Here is a 22,467-nt window from a genome sequence, read left to right as displayed (position 1 = left end):
CTTAATATTTTGGTCGTACTAGGTTAAAAATGTTATAAAAGTTGGTGTCATCTGTTTATTTTTACTTTTTAAAATGTGGCTGATAGAACATTAAAAATTACATACGTGGCTTCTGTTTGCTGCTCAATATATTTCTATTGGTCTAGACCTTGTTTTTTTAAAACCACATATCCACGTAAGTGTTCCGCCTGCATCTCCATCTCAGAAAGTCTCAAACCAACTTAACTATCTTCTTCCCCCAAAATGCTTTTTCCATATCTTATTTTCCCAAGACAGAAACCTGGTAATCAAACCATAGCCTGCTTTTACTCCCAAATGCCAACTGAGAACTGTTGGTTCTGTCTCCACAATCTCTCCACGCCAGCACATCCCCCAGCCCTATGGTGCTGTCCTAGCTGGGCCATTCACTGTCTTCCTGGATTACTGTACTGTCCTCCTATGGGAAATTCCCTTTCTTTTTTTTTTGATTTTCCTGTAGAGACGGGATCACTATGTTGCCCAGGGTGGTCTCAAACTCCTCGGCTCAAGTCATCCTCCTGCCTCTACCTCTGAAAGTGTTGGGATGAACAGGCAGGAGCCACCCCACCCGGCCCTATGTGAAATTCTTGAATTCACTCCCACCCTACCTCAGTGGTACTCTCACACCAGAGTAGCTGCCTTATAAAGGAAATCCTACTTCACCTTCCTGCTTGAAATGTCTCAGGGCCTTCCCATCTAGCTTAGGGTGACACAGTGGCACCACCATCTGGCTCTAGTCTGCTTGCCTGGTTTTACTCACTGTCTCTCCATATCGGGCATCCTTCATTCCAGCCATACCAATGGCTCCCAGGGCTCAGAATCCATCGCTGCATGCCTGGGCACTGCGGCCACGCTGTTCCCTGGTCACGGTGGGGCTGGGCATGCCTGGGCACTGTGGCTACACTATTCCCTGGTCACGGTGGGGCTGGGCATGCCTGGGCGCTGTGGCCACACTATTCCCTGGTCACGCTGGGGCTGGGCATGCCTGGGCACTGTGGCCACACTATTCCCTGGTCACGGTGGGGCTGGGCATGCCTGGGCACTGTGGCCATGCTGTTCCCTGGTCACGGTGGGGCTGGGCAGCTTCCAGGGCGAATGTGGACATATTCTTAGGCCCCACCACACACACTTCTTCAGAGAAACCTCAGAGGCTCCTCCACAAGTCACGGGTACCCCCAGATTTTCCTCACTCTGCTTCCCAGCACCTCTAGCAACGCAACATCACACTCAAGTAGAATTGCCTGTTTTGAAGACGGTTTGGCAGTCACTGTTTCAGACGCGTTCCAGACACTTAGAGGAACGACTGACACAGGGCAGGGCCTGACTGATGACATTCCTCGCTCGTTTCTCCCGGCCCCATCACCTTAGTTCACGCCCAGGTTTTTCTCCTGTCTAATTCATTGACACCATCTTTTCTTGTGCTCTTCATTTAATTTGATACTGCTACCAGTTATATATTTTTCACCCACAAAGATGATCATTACTTGTCCTCTATAAAGAAGCTCCAATGGTTCTCCCTCTCTCTCTCTCTCTCTCTTTTTTTTTCCCTAAAGAATTAACCCAAACTACTTAACATGATGCTGATCCTGATGCTGATGACAAAAATAGGCATGGGTGACCATTCATTCTGCCTCTGATGCGCCAGGCGCTATGCCGGTCATTTTGCAATAATCTCATTTAATCCTAATGATAATACTCAGATGTAAGCGCTATTATCTCTTCCCCCTAAGTAGGGAAATAGGGGTCTGGAAAAGCCCAGGAACCTGTTCCCCAAGACCAAGTTAACAATACAGAGCTGGGAATGAATTCCAAGTTTATGTGACTGCAAAGCTCTTCTATTCCCCCCACACCACCCCATGCCCACTTCTCCCCACTGTTCCTACTTTCCAGACGCACCACCCAGCCTGCAACGTGCTTTCATGCCGTATTCACCTGCAGACAATGCTTTCTCCATCTAAAGCCCCTGCCTTCACCATGCACACACTGAAGTTGCCCAGGAGGGTCAGTCACGCCCTACTCTGTGCCTTCCCTCTGCCTCGGCACTTGTGATGCTGCAGGATTATCAGCTTCCCCTCCCTCATCCCAAAGACTGAACAGTCACCAAGAGCAGCAAGTCGACTAGTCACCCCTGAACATACACAGCCTGGAGAATCAGAGGTGCACAGCATGTGCCTTTTACATGAACGCATGCATACACCAAGAATGATAGTAATGCCGGCTCACGTTTGTTTAGCATCTCCCACATGCCAGACCTCGCCCTACTCAATTAGAATACATAATCCATTCAATCCTCCCACAACTCTTTGGGACACTGTATCATCTTAATCCTTATTTATTTTTTCCAGAATAAACTTGCAATTCTAACAACTTCAACAGAAAATAAAAAACTTTTGCTCAGTATCAAACTGTATAAAATCACTAAAACTGGCCCAATATCCTGGGTTTTTTTAACTTGCATTATTTCTTCCTGATAATGACATTTAGGCCAGTCAAATCCTGTATTACTTTTTTAAACAAAGAAAAAAGATTACATGTTGCTTTTAAAATTCATGTGTGACAAGCAGAAAAAAACTCATGGAGGCAGTTTCACCATTTAGCCTAAGTGTACTTAGCAACCACACTTAACAGCTTTTTAAAAATCCTCGTTTTTTAAAAATGTGGATCTTTCTTTGCAGGGTGACTTAAAAGACATCATCATAGTGTTTTATTAATTAAACATGTTCTTATCAGAAAAAAGGCTCTTGAAAGCTAGTATATATGCTTAATTAAGCTATATACAACCCTCAGTCCATATCTTGAATTAGGCTAGATGTGAGGCCCTGATTTGCCCCACTTCTTTCTGATAACCAGAACAGTTACTGACCACTGCCTACCAGTGTTTCCAGCAAAGATATAAAGTTCTACATGTCTAAACGTTTTCGCCTTGATATCAAAAACAAAGCAAACCAGGTCTTCTCTATTCCCATTTTGGTTAACAGCATCACCATCGACCCCCTGGCCTGATCCACCCAGGAGCCTGAGTCTTTTTTTTCGAACTTGAAATACTCATGTGCTTTATTTATATAAATTCCCATTATTCCCTCACTGCTACAAAAGTAGAGAAGAACGTAACATAAATGTACCGACATCAATTTGAGAACTGGAACGTGTTACCTTCCCAAAGTATCCATCTTGGAAACAGGAAGGAGACTTCGCCTCATAAAAGTTCATGAAGGAATGTTCAAAGGAAATACTCTAAACCCAGTTTTCTGAAATTGGTAAGCAGAAGCTCTGGAGTCAGTTACAGATTGTAAGCCTTCCACCAAGAAGAGCCACCTAACATGCCAAAACGATAAGCATTAGATTCACTTAAAGCTTGACAAATCTAGCAACTCCTTTCTATTGTCTGCATTTTAGAGAACCTATTGCTGCTGTTGTACCAGCTACAGTCAGAGAATAGTGAGATGCCCAGTGACATTGGCTACGGTGGTAGCAGACCGGGCACATAGTTTGGGAAGTTTTCTAACAAATAGTATGTAAGAGGAGAAGCCTGAGTCTTTTAACACCACAGATCGAACACTGCAAATGGTAGGATGAGCATTAGAGTCCCGCTGAGGTCGCTGAGATTTACACTTCACACGAACTGTAGTGGTGCCTAGGATCTCCCCGAAGAGTGGCAGAAACAGCTGCCCATCCCTTAAACTACACACGTGCATGGCTTCTCAAGACTCCAGAGTTTACTTAGAGACGAGTAACTAGGGCACAGGAATTTGGAAGACAGTCTTTCTATAAACTCCCAGGAACAACCAACACCAGCAGTGGCTGACGTGTGTGAGACCCTTCTTTATGTCAGATGCAGTGCTCTCCTCAACATCCAACACACGTGTCTTTAATGCCCGGGACTATGGCGACACTCATTTAGATGAGGGAACGGTGACATAGGGGGGTTTTGTACCTCGGCTCACTTCACTGCAATCAGGTTTCTAAACCAGAACTCCCACCTGACAGTGTGCGAGTCCAAAGTCCATGCTTCTAGGTGCAGTGGCTCACGCCTGTAATCCCAGCACTTTGGGAGGCTGAGGAGAACGGATCACTTAAGGTCAGGAGTTCGAGACCAGCCTGGCCAACGTGGTGAAACCCGTCTCTACTAAAAATACAACAATTAGCTGGGCATGGTGGTGCACCCCTGTAATCCTAGCAGCTCAGGAGGCTGAGGCAGGAGAATTTCTTGAGCCCGGGGAGGCGGAGGTTGCAGTGAGCCAAGATCGCACCACTGCACTTCAGCCTGGACCACAGAGCGAGACTCCATCTCAAAAAACAAAACATACAAAAAAGTTCATGCTTCTAACCATCGGCAATCATCCTATAACATATTCTCCTCAATGAAAAAGACTGAATCCAAGAAATCTCACCTACATCAGACTTTCTAAGTCATAGAGATTTATATAATAATTTTAAATGCGTCTTTGACTTTCAGACCCAGTATATAAAGGAGGAGAGTGTGAGTCAGTGCCGTTCCTGGGCGTCCGCTGGGAACTTCTCTGACCATCCTTCTGGCTCTCAGCAGTGGAGCTCACTTGCTCAATTCATTCCAGTGTCCCAGAGGTTGCAGTCTGCCCTCTGTCAGCTGGGCTGTCCTTGGTCCTCGGGCCTATCTCTTTGCTGCCCTCCCTGGGATCTTGCTGCTGGGGTAGCCCTGCTTCCCTTGCAACTTTCTTCTCTGCTGCTGGTGCCTTCCCCAGGGCTCTGCGTGGGCTTAGCTCTTTGCCGTCACAAACCCATTTCTTATTTCTCTCCCTCTCTCCTCTTTTCTTTCTGCTTTCTTAGCTGGGCCCCCTCCATCCTTTTATTTCCTAGTTGCACCTGTTGCTTCTACACCCTTAAAAACATACTCCATTTTCTCCCTAGATGTATTGAAGTATAATTGACAAAGCTGCAGACATTTAAGGGGAACCACGGGCTGCTTTGATATGTGTGCACTGTGAAATGATCACCACAATCAAGTTAGTGATCACTTCTTATCGTTATCTTTTTTGTGTATGGTAAGAACATTTAGGATCTACTCCCCTAGCGAGCTGCAAGTGTGCAGTGCGGTTTTATTAACTACAGTCACCATGCTGCATGAGACCCTCAGAACTGGTTTGTCCTATAACTGCAAGTCTGTGCCCTTTGACCTCATTTTCTTCCCCCCACCAATTCCCGGCAACCACCATTCATTTGACTCTGCTTCTATGAGTTCCACATTTAGACTCCACGTGTAAGTGAGATTATACAGTATTTGTCTTTCTCTGTCTGACTTGTCTCACTTAGCATAATGTCCTCATACACGTTGTTGCAAATGGCAGGATTTTCTTCTTTCTTAGGGCTGAATAATTTCCCGTTGTTTGTATATACACCACATTTTCTTTATCCACTCACCCATGGACAGGTCCTTAGGTTGTTTCCGTATTTACTCATTTCCTTTGTATGTACACCCACAAGTGGGGTTGCTAGATCATACGGTAGTTCTAGTTGTAATTTTTTGAGGAAACTGCACAATTTTTTAGAATGTCTGTACCAATTGACATTCCCATCAACAGCTTACACGGGTTCCCTTTTCTCCACATCCTCACCAACACTCGTTACCTTTTGACTTTTGGGTGATAGCCATCCTAGCAGGTGTGAGGTGGTGTCTCATTGTGGTTTTAACTTGCATTTCCGTGATGACTAGTGATGTTGAGCACCTTTTCATATGCCTGTTTGCCATTTGTATGTCTTCTTTGGAAAACTATTCTAGCCCTTTGCTCATTTTTTAACTGAATTGTGTGTGTGTGTGTGTGTGTGTGTGTGATGCTCTTGAGTTGTAAACAGAGTTCTTAATCTTTCCATGTGCTTTAATCTCAGCACTTTAGCAACTGTCAAGAACAAAGTTCTTTCCAAAAAGTTCATCTCAAAGTTGGCCACTGACTCATAACAGGTAAAAAACCCAATGAGCATTTTCCTGAGCCTCAGTTTCTTCTTTTCTCATGTGAAACAGTGATGATAGTGCGTACCTCCCAGGGTTGTTGAGCCAGACTCAACAATTTACATGAAAGCACTGAGGGGATGCCAAATAAATGTGAGTTGTATAAAACAATTCCTGACGCTACAAAGCTTGCGTTTCCAAACTATTGTCAAACTCCCACCTTGTTCAAGCCCCAATGAAAATACCATTTTCTCTAATTCATCTTTCCTGATCCTCTAAGAAACTTCCCTTCTCTGAGCAATGTATTATCATCTTCTGGAACTCCATCGCTTGAGATGATCAAAGTGTTTCTTTATTGTATAAGTTACTTCTGCACATGTCTTTTGAAGGAATAAATAAACGCATTGATTATATCTCCCTTATAGCACTCCATCACCTTCTATCTTAAATTATAGTAAGTAGTGTTCCCGTCTTCCTGCACTAAACTGTAAGCTCTTTCAATGACTTCCTGGCTTATTTTCTCATCTTTTCCTCCACTCTAAACACATAGGAGGTCTTTGATGGATGTGTAACAAATGAATAAGTAAATGATATGAAAATGCAAGTATCCTTTTTTCAATATACAGTTACAACTTCGACATCCGCAGTTGGGTCTGGCCACTCGTTATGTTTTACCCAGAACTTAGGTCTTTCTAATTTTCTACTTTCCCTATCAAGACCATCCTTTCAATACCAAACAAATCAGAAAGGACACATCAGCTAACTTACATGAACATACTAACAAATAGGACGACAGTCTTCAAGGTCTGGAAGAGGAGAGCAGAGAACTCCTCATTGCCTGCTCAAGCCCATCTACCAGGAGGGGAAACTCCAGATACCGTGGGCCGCTTGGCAGTTAGGAACTCATGGTACTGATCTGTTTGTTGGGCAGATACAGTTTGGTGATAGTCTTAAAAATCATTTGTCACCTGTCATGACACTTGCCAGATGAAATTCTGATTTCCCAAGAGAATGCACTGACAAATTAATAACCTGACATTTAAAGGGGTGATATTTCCTTCATGTCAGTCAACAAGGGGCCATTCTGTTTTGCTGACCAAATAAAATGCTCTTTCACTCTCTGAGGGGTTAGCTAGAGTGTATGCAGATTTCTCCAATGCTTTGCTTTTGGTTGGAAATAGAAACTTTGAATTTCAAAGCAACACTTTTCCTAATTCCTCCTGAACTCACAAGCTCTAGTGGTTGAGTGGTCCCATTGGTAACAAATACTTAAAGGGCCAGAGTCACTCTGAGTCCTGTCCTTAAGCTCCTGTTCTGTCCTCCTCGCAGGCCTTTTCTGCACCATGCAAATCCAACACCTCTTCTCACAGGCTGGGCTAAAGGCAGAAAACAATACCATGACTGAGAAGCCTGGGAATGAGGCACTTCATAAACGGAACATTCCCCAGGAAACATAATTTTATGATCATAATCTTTTTGTTCTTGACAGTTGCAAAATTAAATACCAGAGCCAAAAAAGGTGAGGCACAGTTTTAAGGGTATGTTTTCCTAATTCGACCTTCAAAGGAAGCACAAGCTTAGGGTTGAAAATCATTACGATGTAATATTATGCCACATAGTAATACACAGATCCAATCATTTTACCAGATAACTATCAATATAAAGCACTGACAGGACATTTGGGACTTCGGGTCAACAGGAAGGTGGTTTTTCAAACTAAACTATATTATTTATGGCTTTGATTGTCATTTGCTTTTATAACATGAGGGTGATGGTAATTCTGCTCTTCTGCCAATAAATCTAAAAATTAATTTAAAATGTAGTCAAACTCCTTGGCACACGTTAGAAGGAAGACTTTTTTAATTAAAAAAGCCATATTAATCATTATATAAATGAGTTATATTAGTCTTGTAAAATAAATCTATGGTGGAAAGGAAGTCGGTGAGTGATATAATCAGATTTCAGAACACATATCATATAAAAAGTTATGTTTCTAAATAAAGGGAGTGTGAAAGAATTCAGGATATATTATCAGTCATCTGAGTTATTGCCCTAAGAAAGCCCTTTTCCCAAAACAGATATGGTTTCTCTGACAAAGAAGATAAGTATGCCTTCTCATATTTTTATTATTTTCTTAACTGTCAGACATAACTCATATGTAGTTAAGTTGTTCAAAAGGTTAAATTCTGAGGAAAAATTCTACAAGTGGTTTAAATGAGCCAAATCATTTTTGGTTGCGTCATGGTTTCCTCTGTTGAAAAAGTCTCGATGACTTAAAAAGGGTTGCTTTGATATTTAGCTTAGTGTTTTACCCAAAAAGCACACTAACCAAAAACAAACAAAGAATCCATAACAAAACAAACATTTAAAGATATGTAGACCAGATTAGTTTTCTCATGATGAAAGTCACATGGAATTACACACAGTTTACATTGCTTTCACACGTCCCTTTCCTCGGGTGTAAATTTTATTTATTACAATAACCTACTTGGCCTAGTTATTCACCCATTCTTCATTCAGTCTTGGTAGTGGACATGGCAAGATGATAGGTAAAAACACGTAAATAACACGGCTCTCTCATGGAGGTCACTTTCACATGGGAAGATTAGACATGTCAAAAAACTTAATTAACATGATATAAAAATAATACAATATGTAAAGTGGTATCGGAGCATCTAAGACAAAATGATTAAATGTGGCATTTGTTAAATCCCTCTCTGGGAAATAATTTAAGATTGCAGAAAATGTTTCTGAGAAATTCCAATATAAATGTCCGTAAAAGTCCCTACTTTTTAGTATTTGGTGTTGTAGATTTTGTGATTTTCCAGACTTTTCATTAAAAGTTAATATACATAAAACTCTTGGGATAGTAGCTAGTACAGAGTAAAATCTATATAAATTATTATTATTATCAATATCTTTTGCAGTGAACAAATTGAACATTTTTTTGAATAATCTTTTGTGTAGTTGATTGAAACTAGTTAATAGGTTTCTATTGTTTTCTTGAGTAAATCAGAAGCAGATATTTTGATTGACTATATAAGGTCTTGCAGCTTCTATGGTTTTTTTTAACTTGAAAAGATCTTCCCAGACTGATACCTCTTTCTATCTTGAACTCTCTGTTCAACTATATTCTAAAGCCTTAAAATAAAGATCCTCAATTTTATAACTCTGGATTTAAACTTTTCTTTCTTATTTTAAAAAAGAAAATTTTAACTCTTTAGGTTGATTATATTTCTTGAGGAATGTGACTGCACCAAGAGGCTTTTAAAAAAGTAGAGATTAGAAATCAGTTTTTCTTATCTTCTGAATTATTCACTATATGATGCGCTGCATTTGAGCTTTATCTATGCTTCTGGTCATATTGCTGTCTTATATAATTGTTAAAGTATAGTGCTTCTCACCAGGGAGACTATATATCTATATATTTTTAAAAATAGCCTTTTTAAAAATTTCATGTATTTTTTCTTCTCCTTTATGATTAAAAAAAAAATCAGAAAAATGTCTGAATTGTCACTTTATCTCTAAATTCAAAGAGCATTTTCTAATCCTGTGTTAGCCTTAGCACAGCACCGGGAAGATCTGATTGCCGTAAGCCTTTCATTCATTCAGCAAATACTGACTGAATATGCAGTCTGTTGACCTGTTTGCTGAGGGCCTGTCTGTTCCGGCTGCCATTCTAAAGCGAGTTGATTTTCCCTGTAACTTTTGCTCTGCAGAAGTAACCTGTACCTTTTTCCATTCTCTTGCCATTCACCACTCTCCTGACCTCCCTTTGCGTAAACTGGTTTAAGCCTGGTGCTCTAGGTACATCACACAACACCGGTCTATTCACACTGTAGCAGAGCAACCAAGTAGTTACACAATTTTCATCTTAACTACTAGTAATACCATGCTGTAAAAATTGTGAAACCTAGATTTTGAGATATTGAGCAAATAAAAATACATAGTATTTACTATAGTGCAAGACTACATCTGACAGGCTAAATGTACGAGTTTTGGAAAGCGCTCAGACCCTGCACCAGATGACACAGTTAGCACAAGAACAGCTGAGGTTATTGTTATCTAATCTCCTTTCCCTTGTTAACTTTAGCACAGAGAACTGAAATAATTAGGTGTAAAGGCATCTTGATAATCTACCAAAAAGGCTCACTTTAAGCAGCCGAGTGTCGCTTTCTTAAACTTTCATTGTTTGGTGCTATAAAGTGTAGGCAACCTGTGTGAAGTGTAAAGATCTGGCACTAAAAAGACCCAATGAGGCAGAAGTCACTGACTCCTCTCAATAGGTGGAAGAGGATTCTCCATGCAGCCGAAGGCTTAATGAAGTGTGTTTCCACTAGCCAGGCTGTGGCCTCTCTGGTGTCACCTCTTCAGAGGACTCAGTGCCTCCGAGGAGCTGGCTGTCCTTGGCGGGAAGTAAGTACAGGGACTTCTGCTTAGAGGAGACTAGCATGAACATTTATACCAAGAAATTTTCTCCCACATAGCTAACATCTCATTTGAATGTTTTTTTTTTTTTTTTTTCTGTGCATTTAAAACACTTGCCATTCTTCACAGCATCCCATGCTTGTACTCTTACAGGATCTTCACAAGTGGCACAGCTCTTGGCTAGAAGCCTATTTTTGCTATAGTTCATTGGACTCCTTGCAGCTGATCCTTGCAGCTATATTAGTCTCTGAGGGATGCTGAATTGAATAGAACATCAGAAGATTTGGAACCTGACGGGTTTATGTTGCCCCGTCCTCAAATTCAACTATTCCAGAAAAAATGTACTAGGACAAGGAACCTGAAAAGAAGAATTATTTCTAATAACGGATTGGATGAACTCTCCCATGCAAAGCAGAGGATATAATTCATGATAAGATTTGTAATTTACTTTAACACCGAGAAAACATCTCAGAGGGAAGAGAGAAAAACTGAATTTCTAACTGAATTTTAAAAATTAAAAATTTAATAAGCAGGCAACAGTATAAATGAGCAGAAAAAAAATCACTGAAACTTTCAAATAATGTCCTTTATTACAAATAAATTTCCCTAAATTATAATATGAATATATAAAGAGAAATGAGAAACTATAATGAGAACATTCCAGGGCTTTTTGTTTTCTTTCTTTTTTATTTCGTTGTTGTGTTTTTGAGGTGGGAAAATTTTCTTTGAAAGTAAGACCCTTGATTGGATTCAGGGAAGTGAAAGCTTTCTGAATTTTCGATCAAACAATGCTTCTCTAAAAACAGAATTCAATGCTGAACTTATGTACGCCTCACCTGTGTAGGGAGGAGGAAACCAGTGATGTTTTTGGCCAAAATTCCTACTTGGTAAACTAGTATATTTCAGTTTTGAAGGCCAGGGTGTAGTAAAGTGTGGTAGAGTTCCATATGGATATATCACGTTGCAAAACACCAAAATAAAAACCTGTCTTTGCTGGTTCCTTGTCATTTATTCAGCAAATAGCATCTTAATTGAACTTAAGCTGAAATTCTTATTTGCCAATATTCAGAACTCAACAGTTACAGAAGGGTTTCCTTTTAACCACATGCACATCTTGAGTTTTTCAGAAATAATACAGATAAACATATTTTGAAAACATGTTTATCTGTATTTTTCCACTTGGCAGTAGCAGTTTAGAATTTAATAAGCATATCCATAATTAAATTGTTAGTTTGAGGAACTTGCAGAAAGTTATCTAACACAATCATATATCACAACTCTTCTTTATACAATCCAAGTGCAACTCATTTCATTACGCTATCAATGTAGTTAGACATAACTGAGGCCTTTAAAAACATTTTAAGTGACTTAAAATAGAAAATGTTAGAAACAGTCCAGGCATATTACAAAATCATGGTTTCTGAAATCTAATTACTATATACAATTTAAAATAATTGATTAAACATGATTAGTCCTTAAGATGAATAGAACCAATTCCAACTTTAGCGATTATTTAATTATAGCATGCTGTACACTAAAATCAGCTGGAAGATAGCCAAAATAAAGCTTTAAAGGACAGCATGATAATTAAGAATTGCTATTTATCTTACTTTTATTGGAAAACTCAATGCTGGAATGAATGCCATAATGTCTAGAAATATGAATTTAAATAATTTCCTAAATATTTCACTTTCTCATTCCAAATATCAGGACATTTTAAACTTCCTCATCAGTTCTACTTTATATGCAAAAATTCATACTGTATTAATTAGAACTTTTGCTTTCAACACAGATATCTTAAAGACAAGGAATTATGTATAACTTCTTCATAAAATTATGGGTACATTTTTATTTTTGATTGTGGTAGTTTTTTCATAAAAAGGCTACTGAAATCAGGCTTATTTAAAAAATAGTAATAATGTTATCTAATATAGAACAGAAGGTAGGAAGTATCTATAACCAAACCTATATCTATATCAAGTGTGACACTAAGAGAATATTCTCTCCCTCACCCAGGTACTCAAGTTGTAGGGTAACATAACTAGTGTAACATAACTAGTGATTTCCAGTCACCTTTTAGGTTTATTTAGGAACATTAAAAGAAATGCTGCTATTGTAGACTTTGTTTCAATTATTTAATCTCTTTCCAGTTCACGACCTTTACTTTCTCCTGGTTTCAGCATGAAAAACTGCATAAGTGTCTTACATTATAATCGGCTGCTAATCATCATCAATTCAGCGTTAGTTTTAAATAGTCTGATTCCATAACAAATTTATAATAGGGATTTTTCTATACATTTTATAATAATAGCTATGGATAGAAAAATACTATTATCCATCTACTAAAACATTCAAGTTGTTTTGTTTAAAACATACATTGTAAAATCTTCCCTCAGGAAATCTGGATCTATTATAGGACCGTTGTAGCTTTCATGAAATTGGGGTCCTGAAGCCATATTTTCAAAGCAGAAAAATGACAGCCTCATTGTTTTTCAAATGTTTTGCGTTTCTTTGATAAAAGGCAGTATTAGGACTTTATTTCTAGGTCAAGTGTATGTTTACAGTAACTAACAGGAAAATATTGAAGTCTGAAGTTACCAGTACAATGTCTGAATGACAAATTCTGGACACTGGACAAAGTGCTTTAGAATCAGAGGCCAGGAAAGCTCTGGAAGGCTGTGAACAGAGACAAATGCAATATGGTGCAGTAGACAGAAAGTTAGAAGTAAGATTCAGATACAGCCAAACGGGGTGGGGGATAGTTTGTGGGGGGAGGTCTGAGCTGGACTTGAAGGGCTATGAAAGCAGCTGTCACTGCAGGGGAGGTTTAAAGGAAATGACTCTTCGGGGGCATTGCATTTGCAAAAAAAAAAAAAGTCTGATATAATGTGTTTTGGAAATTCCAAAGTAATTGATATTGCCAGAAGAGTTGGAAAGTGGCAGAAAATAAGGGTGTAAAAATAGCCATAGCAGAGGTGCTAAGTCTTGAAAGATAGAGATTATGTCTCTGAATCTGGTTCTCAAAATTGTTGAATTATTAACCATGTAGATGCGCTATGCAGAATTGAACATAAAAAGCTCATCTTTTTATAGCAAGTCATCTTAAAAGGATACAAACATAGGAAAGAAATTGCACAAGTATAAAGTGTGTGCCATTCTTCCCATGGGCTAAGGGTCTTGTCCCACCTGGTGCCACCATCAAGGCAACAGATGCAGCAGTCAGGTGTGCCCTGGATATTTCTATGCCTCATTCTTCTAAAGGCTCTCCCAAGAAAAATTAATAGGAAATCAGGTGCTTGCTGCAGGTCTTTGCGCTGTGCCAATTCTAAGGAATCCTTTGGCAATGTAAAGCTTTGAAGGAAATTAAACTGGAGAGAAATTTTCTCTACCTTTCATTCAGCTCATACAGAATCACTTACTTAGCTGATATTTTTACTCATAGAATTGGACTCAGAATTAAGTCTGTTCATTTAGTTTTCCTTTGAATGTTAAACATAATGAAGTACAAGACCGTCACCTCACCATTTTATCCCCCATGACCCACATAGGCATACACTTATCATTAAACATTTGAACGTGGTTCGCTCCACTGAGATTCTTAGTCTGTATCTTTGTAGTTTGACTATTTTGACATTTAGAACAAAAGTTTTGAAAACTATTCTCCTATGCTTTAGTATTCTCTTATCGTAGGACATATTAACATTGCTACATCTGTGAAACAGGTGGTTCATGCTCGTATCTATCAGTGAAAATTATACTTAAAATTCTAAAGAGACTCTTGTGTCATCCAGATTTTTGAGGAAAAAGGTAGCAAATAAAAATAAACTTCTTAGAAGTAGATCTCAGTTACTACTTATTTTAAATTTCGTGGTAGATTCCATCTTTTGGAGATAGGCATTTTATTCAAAGTTTTCGACCAAACATTTTTATTAAATATTTTCAACAGTATTACAAGTGATCTGACATTTTTGGTAACCAAACAACAAAATAACAAAAGAACTGACTTGGGTAAAGCTGAAATGTTGCTGAAACAGAATCTGATCCTTACTTGGTCATTTCCTTACCAGGGATTCTGATTTGACTGACCAGTTTCAATCCACAGTACTTTGTTCCTAAGAGACTATAAATCAAGGAAATACTCACTACAAGGCAATTCCTCCTGCAATTCAGGGTCTGTGCTGTTATTACGAAGCAACTGACAGCAAACATTTGCTGCAAGTATGAGCGCACATTTGTATGAGGTGTGTGGCATTTTGGGTTTCACTCTCTATCTCCGAAACCTATCTGCTTGTGAGAAAAATTGTGCAAGAAAAGAAGTTTTACTGCCACATACCTCAGCTGTCCTACAACTCAATGCAGAGACTTCGCTTCCTTTCTTTCCTTGGATTCTGAGCCGGGGGAGCACAATAGGGGTCTTGTGCTCTGGGCCAGCAAGGCATGCAGATACTCGGAAAGGAGGTGTGAACAGCTTCCAATACCTACACTGTTTGCTTTACAACTACCCCAGCTAAATCAAACAGGACACCAGGACACTCAGTCCAGGCTAAGCAAGTACAAAATCCACTGGCTATTATGACCTACATAGAGAACAGCATTCTTTAATTTAAATGTGTACATAGGTGTGTTAAGAGTTAAATAAATCATTTACGAGGCTTAAAAAGAAATGCTTCACACTTTATGTGCCACTGCTTTTTCACGTAGTTCTCTGAATACAAGTCAAAGTGCAGGTCACAAAAGAATCCATTGTTCACAAGTGAGAAATGTTGCTGGCTGTGAAGACGGTTCAGAACAAGCTATCGTAGTCTGTTCAAACAGCAAACACTGGTTTTAAACCCCAAAGCATATTGGTAATGTTTTTTATCTTCCAATTGCTAGAACCAAAATTCATTGAAACCACTCTATGTCTCTGATACTATTTTCTAGAAATGTGTGTGTCTGTGTGTGTGTCTGTGTGTGTTTGCTTGGTAAATCCAAATCACACAATCAATGTAAACCTTTCAGGCCAAGTTTTGCCCCAGTTATTTTTATGCTGTGCTTTCAAAAAGGTCAAAAAAGCTTACCTCTGTCAGTGTAGTGGGATGCCCAGGAAGCCCCTTCTCCGCCTCGGCCTCAGCGTGCAGACATATGCCCTGGGAGCCCACAGTCTGTTAACAGGAAGCAGGTAAACCCGAGAGCGTCCGCCTGCGTTCCAGTCCAGTGCCCGTCCCAGCACACACCTGCTTTTTCAGACCTGCCGCTCATATGCTACAACCACGCACAGGACCAGCCTTAGCAGAGGGCAACACCCTCCGTCTGGATCCCTCGTTTACAGGGTAAGCAGCTAGGAAGCTGCTGAGATAATATTGCAGGGAAAGCTTGCCTTCCCAAGACAAAAACCTTTGCTGCTGCCTGATAGCAGATACGCAGCATTATCACTCTGCATTCCACATTCTCCAATCAGCTAATTGGAACAGCAGTCAACAGCCTGTCCAAACGGCAGCTTGCAGGCCTGCGTGGCTGTGATCATCGTATACTAACATGCCCATTGCTTCTCTCTTCCCTGAAGAGATGTATAAAAGAGGCTTCTTCCAGGGTGAAGTTCAGCAGAATATGCCACACTGTTTTCCATAAGTAAAATGGCTGGTCCTCTCAGCACTGCTGCAGACAGCTCATTGGGTTCCACTGGCTTTTCGTAGCCATAGCAACAACCAACAGACAGACTTAGCAAGCATGGCTGATCATGTGCCGCACACCCACACAGCTTGTTAATTTCTTTTCATCAAACTCATCGTTTTTTTGAGGAGGGTAGCTTCTGCTATCTTTCTACACATTTCACCGATAGTGGAAGTGCTCTGATTTTTCCGCTCTCCTGAAGAACTCTTTTTTATATGAGCCAGGGCTGTGTATGAAATCGAGGCAGCGAAGCCCTATTAGTGGCTATCCAGGTTAATAACATGCAAATCACTTAAGAGACCCTAACTGGAAGCATTGTCAAACAAGCCCCACCTTCCAGTCACAGAGTGAGGGCGGAGAGCTGCACATCGGAGAGTTACACTTTTTGTTTTTAAATGATAATCTTAGAGCCACTTAATTGAAACAACACCCTGTGAATTGCTATATACGGTCAGAATAATAACTAAATCAGGTAGAATATTTTAATAAGATCTTTAAATATCCATTTACTTATGGTTCAACTTATCTGATTACTTTAAGATGCTTTTTATGCAATTTAAAATAGATTTTTCAAAAAAATCCTATTGTTTCTGCTGCAGAAAATGATTCTTTAACTCAATCTCATTTGTAAATTAAAATTCTTTTTAAAAACTCTGAACCTAATTAAAAATTCTTTGACTTTAAACATTACCTTCAAGGCAAGAATAGTTTTACTTCCTTAGTAAGATGGATCACATTCCACCTGTCCATAAAATTTCACCCCCTCTGGGAATCTACAATGATTAATGTCATGAACAATTTCAATCTTCTGCAAAACCCCCAGCCTTGTCTTCTTTTTCAGGACTGTATCACCAGTCATATTCTATCTGATATATTTCCAAGGCACTGTCCCATTTATTTTTGTTTCTAGCAATCTGTTTGAAATAGTTAACACTTTGGACTTGTAAATACAGATGTTCTATTTGCTAAGTAGTCATTGATTTAGGATTCTGTTAGTATTGCGTTTCCCTACCCATGTTAACACTCCTGCCTTCAGTATTAATTCCCAAATTTTGGCTGCATAGGAATCCTGTGGATGTAGATTTGGGGATGCCTGCTCTCCTTCCTCCCCAACCCGATTGACATTAGGTAGGTCTGGGCCACCCAGGGTCAGCATATCCATGCAAGACAAGTGGGTGGTGCTTTCCTGCTCGGGAGAGTCCTCACCGCTTGCTTCGGATCGCCTCCAGCCAGCCTACCTTTTCTCACGGAAGTTCCCTTCCCTGAAGTTATTTTGCATTTGCTGTTGCTGACCGTGCCCCCTGCCTTCACCCTCAGCCTCCCATTCTACTCTTCACTGCCCACATTTCAGAATCCTGAATTACATACCATTTTACGCTTCCTTGCCCTGCAGAGGCTGCTACTATTAAAAAGCTTCTCAATCTGACTGTTCCTCACCCCAGCACCTTTAACTTCCATCCCAATCTGCCTCCCCTTTTATCTTCCAACACCTGGCCCACACTGACCACCTCGCTAGTGACTCTCCCAGGTGGAGTCTGAGTGATCTCTTCTGTGCCTCCCCTGTACTGGGGTCCACCTCTGCTATTAGAGGCCTTGTCACACCCTGTGACTTCTTAGCAGTTCTCCTTTCATGTCTGGCTCCCAGACTGTTCGGTCTACTCTCTGAAAGCCAATCTGGTCCATGTCTTCTTTGCCTTCCATGCTTGGAATATTCGAATTTCTCAATGCCTTTGAATGAGGACCTACAACACTGTATGAATAGGGACTGATGACTGGCTGGTGTGAAATCTGTGTTTTAATTCACTTTTCAATATCACCCATTTGTTGACTTATCACTTCAGAAGAACTTAAGTGATTTTGACAAAATGCTGGCATGTTACAAAAGGATATCAAGAAAACTCTAGGTGCATTTGATGTTTTAGGGTGGCTTTTGTTTTCATGGTATCTCTGAAAATGTCTTTATACCCTCACACTTGATTGATTGGTTGGCAAGGTATAAGTATCTCTGACCATGGCTCACACCTTTACTCCCAGCACTTTGGGAGGCTGAGGCAGATGGATCACTTGAGCTCAGGATTTTGAGACTAGCCTGGGCAACAGACCCCATCTCTACAAAAAAAAAAAAAAAAAATCAATCAAACAAACAATTAGCCAGACATGGTGGTGCACGCCGGTGGTCCCAGCTACTCGGGAGGCTGAGGCAGGAGGATTGCTTGAGCCTGGGAGGTCAAGGCTGCAGTGAGCTGAGATCATGCTACTGCACTCCAGCTTGGCAACAGAGGGAGACTCTGTCTCTGTTTTTAGCAGCAAAACAAACAAACAAACAAACAAACAAATCTCTGAAGTCATTTTCCTTTGGAATTTCGAAGGCCTTCATCCTTTTTCTTGTATCTCCTCCTCCCCTATACCTCCAATTACTGCTCCTCCAAAGAGAACTGGAAATCCCCCAGGCATCAGTGAGCCAGCACCGGGAAGCTGGCAGGAACGGAGACGAATCCCTTTCCGCTCTCTGCCCCGTGGTGTGTCTGTCGGCATCTCTACTGGTCTTCACACATCACTCTGCTGCAGCTCTGTTCTTCCAAGGCTCTTGGCTCCTTCGCCTGCCCAAAGCCCCTCCTTATAACTTGGGGCACTGAGGCCCATTGGCATTGCTCTGGCCTCAGGCCCTGCCCTAGCCCGGGTCCCTGATGTTTATTCTCCTTCCGAACATGTTTGTTTTAAAATGTGCTAAATACAGGTTTCCAAGAGACAAAGATGATTTTTCCAGCCCATCTTTCTGAGTCAAATGAGATACCACCTATGTGGCCAGCAGCTTTACATGTGGGTGCCCTGCGCCTTGGTCCAATCAGCCATGACAAGGACACTTGGCATTATCTAGTTTTAACATTTCACTAACATAACAGGTGCAGAGTAATAGCTCACTGTTGTTTTAATTTGTGTTTCTCTAATTACTGACAAATTGAACATCTTTTCATTTTCGATGGTTTTCGGGGTTCCCTCTTCTGTCAATTTTCTGTTCATAGCTTTTCCTGTCTTCTCTGTTGAGATTGTCTTAGTGTGAAATTTTAAACAACATGGTCATAAAGGTATTTTTTGTATATTTAAACATTATAATTAAATTTGTGATATTATTAAAGGTTATTAAGACATCCACTGACATATAAAGGGAGCTCTATAATTCACAATGCTAGTTGTTTTGGTTTTTATTATGAAACGAAAATACAGAATGTGTGTGAAAATCTGCATTCAGAAATTATGTTCAGTATGAAAGCATAGAATACCACACCATAATATGATTTTCTAAAACAAATATTTGTTTAGAAGGATTTTCAAACAAAGATAATACTATCAGAGAATACATATACACACACATATATATGCTCTAATAGTATATACACACACACACATATAAATGGAGAGAGTGAGCTATTTATCTAGCTTCTATTTTATGTTATTCCATATGTACACCTACCCATCAATCAATCTATCTACCTATCTATCATCTGTCATCTATGGAAGGCAAACACAAATGTGCAAAATGCTAACACCTGATGAATCTTAAGTGAGAATATTTTCAGTTTATTTTACTCTTATCTCCACTTTTCTATAAGTTTGATTTTTTTTGTTTTCAAGATACAAAGTTTTAAAAAATGAAATAAGATGAGAATAAAAGTAGCGTTTAGAACAGACACAGAGTTAAGGTTAAGATTACTTGATGGGGACTTAACTATTTATCAGAGTTGAAACTAAAGAAGTTGATAAGTGATGGAGCAACTAAAGTGATTACTACTATTATTGCCATCATGAGGAGGCTACTTTGGTAGAGAGTATTGGAAACATTTTGCACTTTCTCACTTTCTTGAAGTAAGTTTGCTATTTCACTACGTGTACTGCTTCCCTGTATTCTGTTCTTAAACCATTTATCCTCTGGTTCTTATTTTGAAATCCTTATTAGTCTGTTTCCTTAATTCAACAAAACCAACACTGCTTGAAGCACTAGGTTCTTCTCTAGTCACATCTGCTCCTGCAGACTCCACAGCTAGGACCCACCAAAGGATCTGGTCCCTGGCACAACAAAGAAACATATTGTATGACTTTACTTAGAGACTGGAATTTAAGTATGGTTTGTTTATGAGGTAGCAAAGACTTTTATAAAGCTTAGATTGAATTTTCTAATTCCTAAAACAAATACAATTGAATATCCCAAAGGTTATTCCTAAACCTTGCATATTTAGTTACTCTCGCAACGATATGAACAATGTCAGAATAGGACATTGATGGGACATGTGACAACTGACTTAGGAGAAGTATTGAAGTATCTCAATTAAGCAAATTGGATTTATTTCTGTGATTCCAACTGCAAGAAATATCCACTGGAAAGCAGACTGACCCACAGGCTACTAATCAAATGCCTTCATATCCCCTGAAGAAGTATGACCCTGACCAGTATCCAGAATGATCTTTATAAATCAGAGGTGCCCAAAACCAAAACAAACCCAGCAGAGTTGAGGGTTTTTGGAAATTCACGTATCAAATGAATTTAAAATGAGAAAATGATTATAGAAAAACAAAACCTTGCCAGAGGGCAAATGATAGGAATGTAAATACCAGCAATACAACACTGTTTAAAAAGCTGGAGAGAAAGCCAAACCTATTAATACAAAAGTACTGTGTGTAGCCCATTAGTAGTTACTAGAATCCCCTAGAAGTTCTGTATACTCTCTAGGTTAAGAGGAACAAGGAAAATGTGGCAAGAGGTACAGGAAGAAGTTTCAGGTAGTCCTAAGTCTGGAGAGCTCGGTCTTCACTGGCTAATAATAACAACATTGTTTTAAATATTTCAGGTTTATCAAGCTTTGGGTTTGCAAATGACTATGATTGCAGCAGCTTACAGGAACTACTTTGTCTTAAAATGTGTGTTAATATATGCCAGTACCAGGTGGGGAAAAAATAATGGTGTTATCCAACAATTTTTATAACTTGCTTTTCTCCTCCCTTAACAGCATATTGTGAACAAATTTCTATTTCAACAAAATACTTGTAAAATAACAACATTGTTTTAAATATTTCAGGTTTATCAAGCTTTGGGTTTGCAAATGACTATGATTGCAGCAGCTTACAGGAACTACTTTATCTTAAAATGTGTGTTAATATATGCCAGTACCAGGTGGGGAAAAAATAATGGTGTTATCCAACAATAACAAAATAAAAAAAAAAAAACCAGCCCACAATTAACCCCCTCCCACAACCCTGCGAACCAATCCCAAAACACAGATACATCTAGGTGTTGCTAAAGAAAAGTCCTCCTGGCTTTTATGAAACCTGCAGTGTGAGAGATTCTGCAAGCAACACAGGAAAGACTGCACTTGCTCCCAAGGAATTTGACTGTTTATACTTCAGAACGATCAGCTTAAAAAGCGACCTGTAAAGAGAGGGCTGGCTGCTTTCGCGCTCCTGTGAGGGGTCATGCTTTGTTCTTGGAGAGGCACTCTGACCACATTAATAGAGTGTATCTCCCATGGCCTTTCCCACTCAGCATTGTGTCCTGCGGCAGCAGTGGCCCCCAGGTACTTCCGGGCAACATGCCACCAAAGCCAGTACAGGAAAAGCACCGGGCTCTGCCGTCACGGCATTATTGAATTAGTAACGAAACACACCAGGCTTAGCAAACAAAACCTGGCAAGGAGGATTTTAAAACAAATGCTTCTGGTTTCACCTGAGCCACTGAAACAAATGACGAGGTGCTGGGTGAAACTGGGCAGCTTCTGGAAACTCCGAAGAGGCTCATGCTAACGCCCTCAGCTGCCAGATGTGCAAATCTCAGAGAAGTGAAAATTAGCGGGTCACCTTGTGTCCTCTAGAAGTGCTTCTGAAACACATGTTCAGTAAGATTCGTTGATCAAGAGAAGAAGACGGGCCTGAGTGATATATTAATACAATCAGGTACATGTTTTAGAATCCAGTAGTCCAATACCAAGTGGAAAATACTGTTGAAAAACAAAAATCCCCAAATCCACACTGGAAATAGTAGATGCCCAGTTAAAGGTCTACCAGTGAGAGTATGCGCAGGTAGGAAAAATGAACTACGCATGCTTGCAGGATATTGGATGGGAGCTGTAACGCAGAATGGTAATTATCTTGCTAAGCCTGCCCAGGTCAGAATTCAGTGCCTGTGTGTTTGTTTCTTTGTTTTTGAGGTAGAATCTCGCTCTGTCATCCAGGCTGGAGCACAGTGGCACAATTTCGGTTCACTGCAATCTCCGCCTCCTGGGTTCAAGCGATTCTCCTGCCTCAGCCTCACAAGTAGCTGGGATTAAAGGGGCACGCCACAATGCCCAGCTAAGTTTTTGTATTTTCAGTAGAAATGGAGTTTCAACGTGTTAGCCAGGATGGTCTTGATCTCCTGACCTTGTGATCCGCCTGCCTCGCCCTCCCAAAGTGCTGGG

General features: G+C 40.0%; 1 protein-coding gene across 6 annotated transcripts in view; it reads right to left on the bottom strand.

Annotated features, from left to right (window-relative positions):
* The window catches only part of SORBS2 (sorbin and SH3 domain containing 2), a 377,524-nt gene that overhangs the window by 210,903 nt on the left and 144,154 nt on the right, over nt 1-22,467 (bottom strand). For 2 of the 6 annotated variants that reach the window (XM_011959527.1, XM_011959525.1), the window contains exon 1: nt 15,430-16,262. The exons of 2 other annotated variants lie outside the window; for them this stretch is intronic. The gene's annotated coding sequence lies outside the window, so the exon portion shown is untranslated. Of the gene's footprint in view, nt 1-14,512; nt 14,660-15,429; nt 16,263-16,712; nt 16,890-22,467 lie in introns of those variants that run through there. 2 more of the 6 variants (XM_011959520.1, XM_011959526.1) reach the window with 2 other exon arrangements.

Source organism: Colobus angolensis, unplaced genomic scaffold, assembly GCF_000951035.1.
Source record: "Colobus angolensis palliatus isolate OR3802 unplaced genomic scaffold, Cang.pa_1.0 Scaffold5, whole genome shotgun sequence".
In the NCBI taxonomy this organism is placed as follows: domain Eukaryota; kingdom Metazoa; phylum Chordata; class Mammalia; order Primates; family Cercopithecidae; genus Colobus; species Colobus angolensis.
This window is presented reverse-complemented; position numbering and strand designations above follow the sequence as displayed.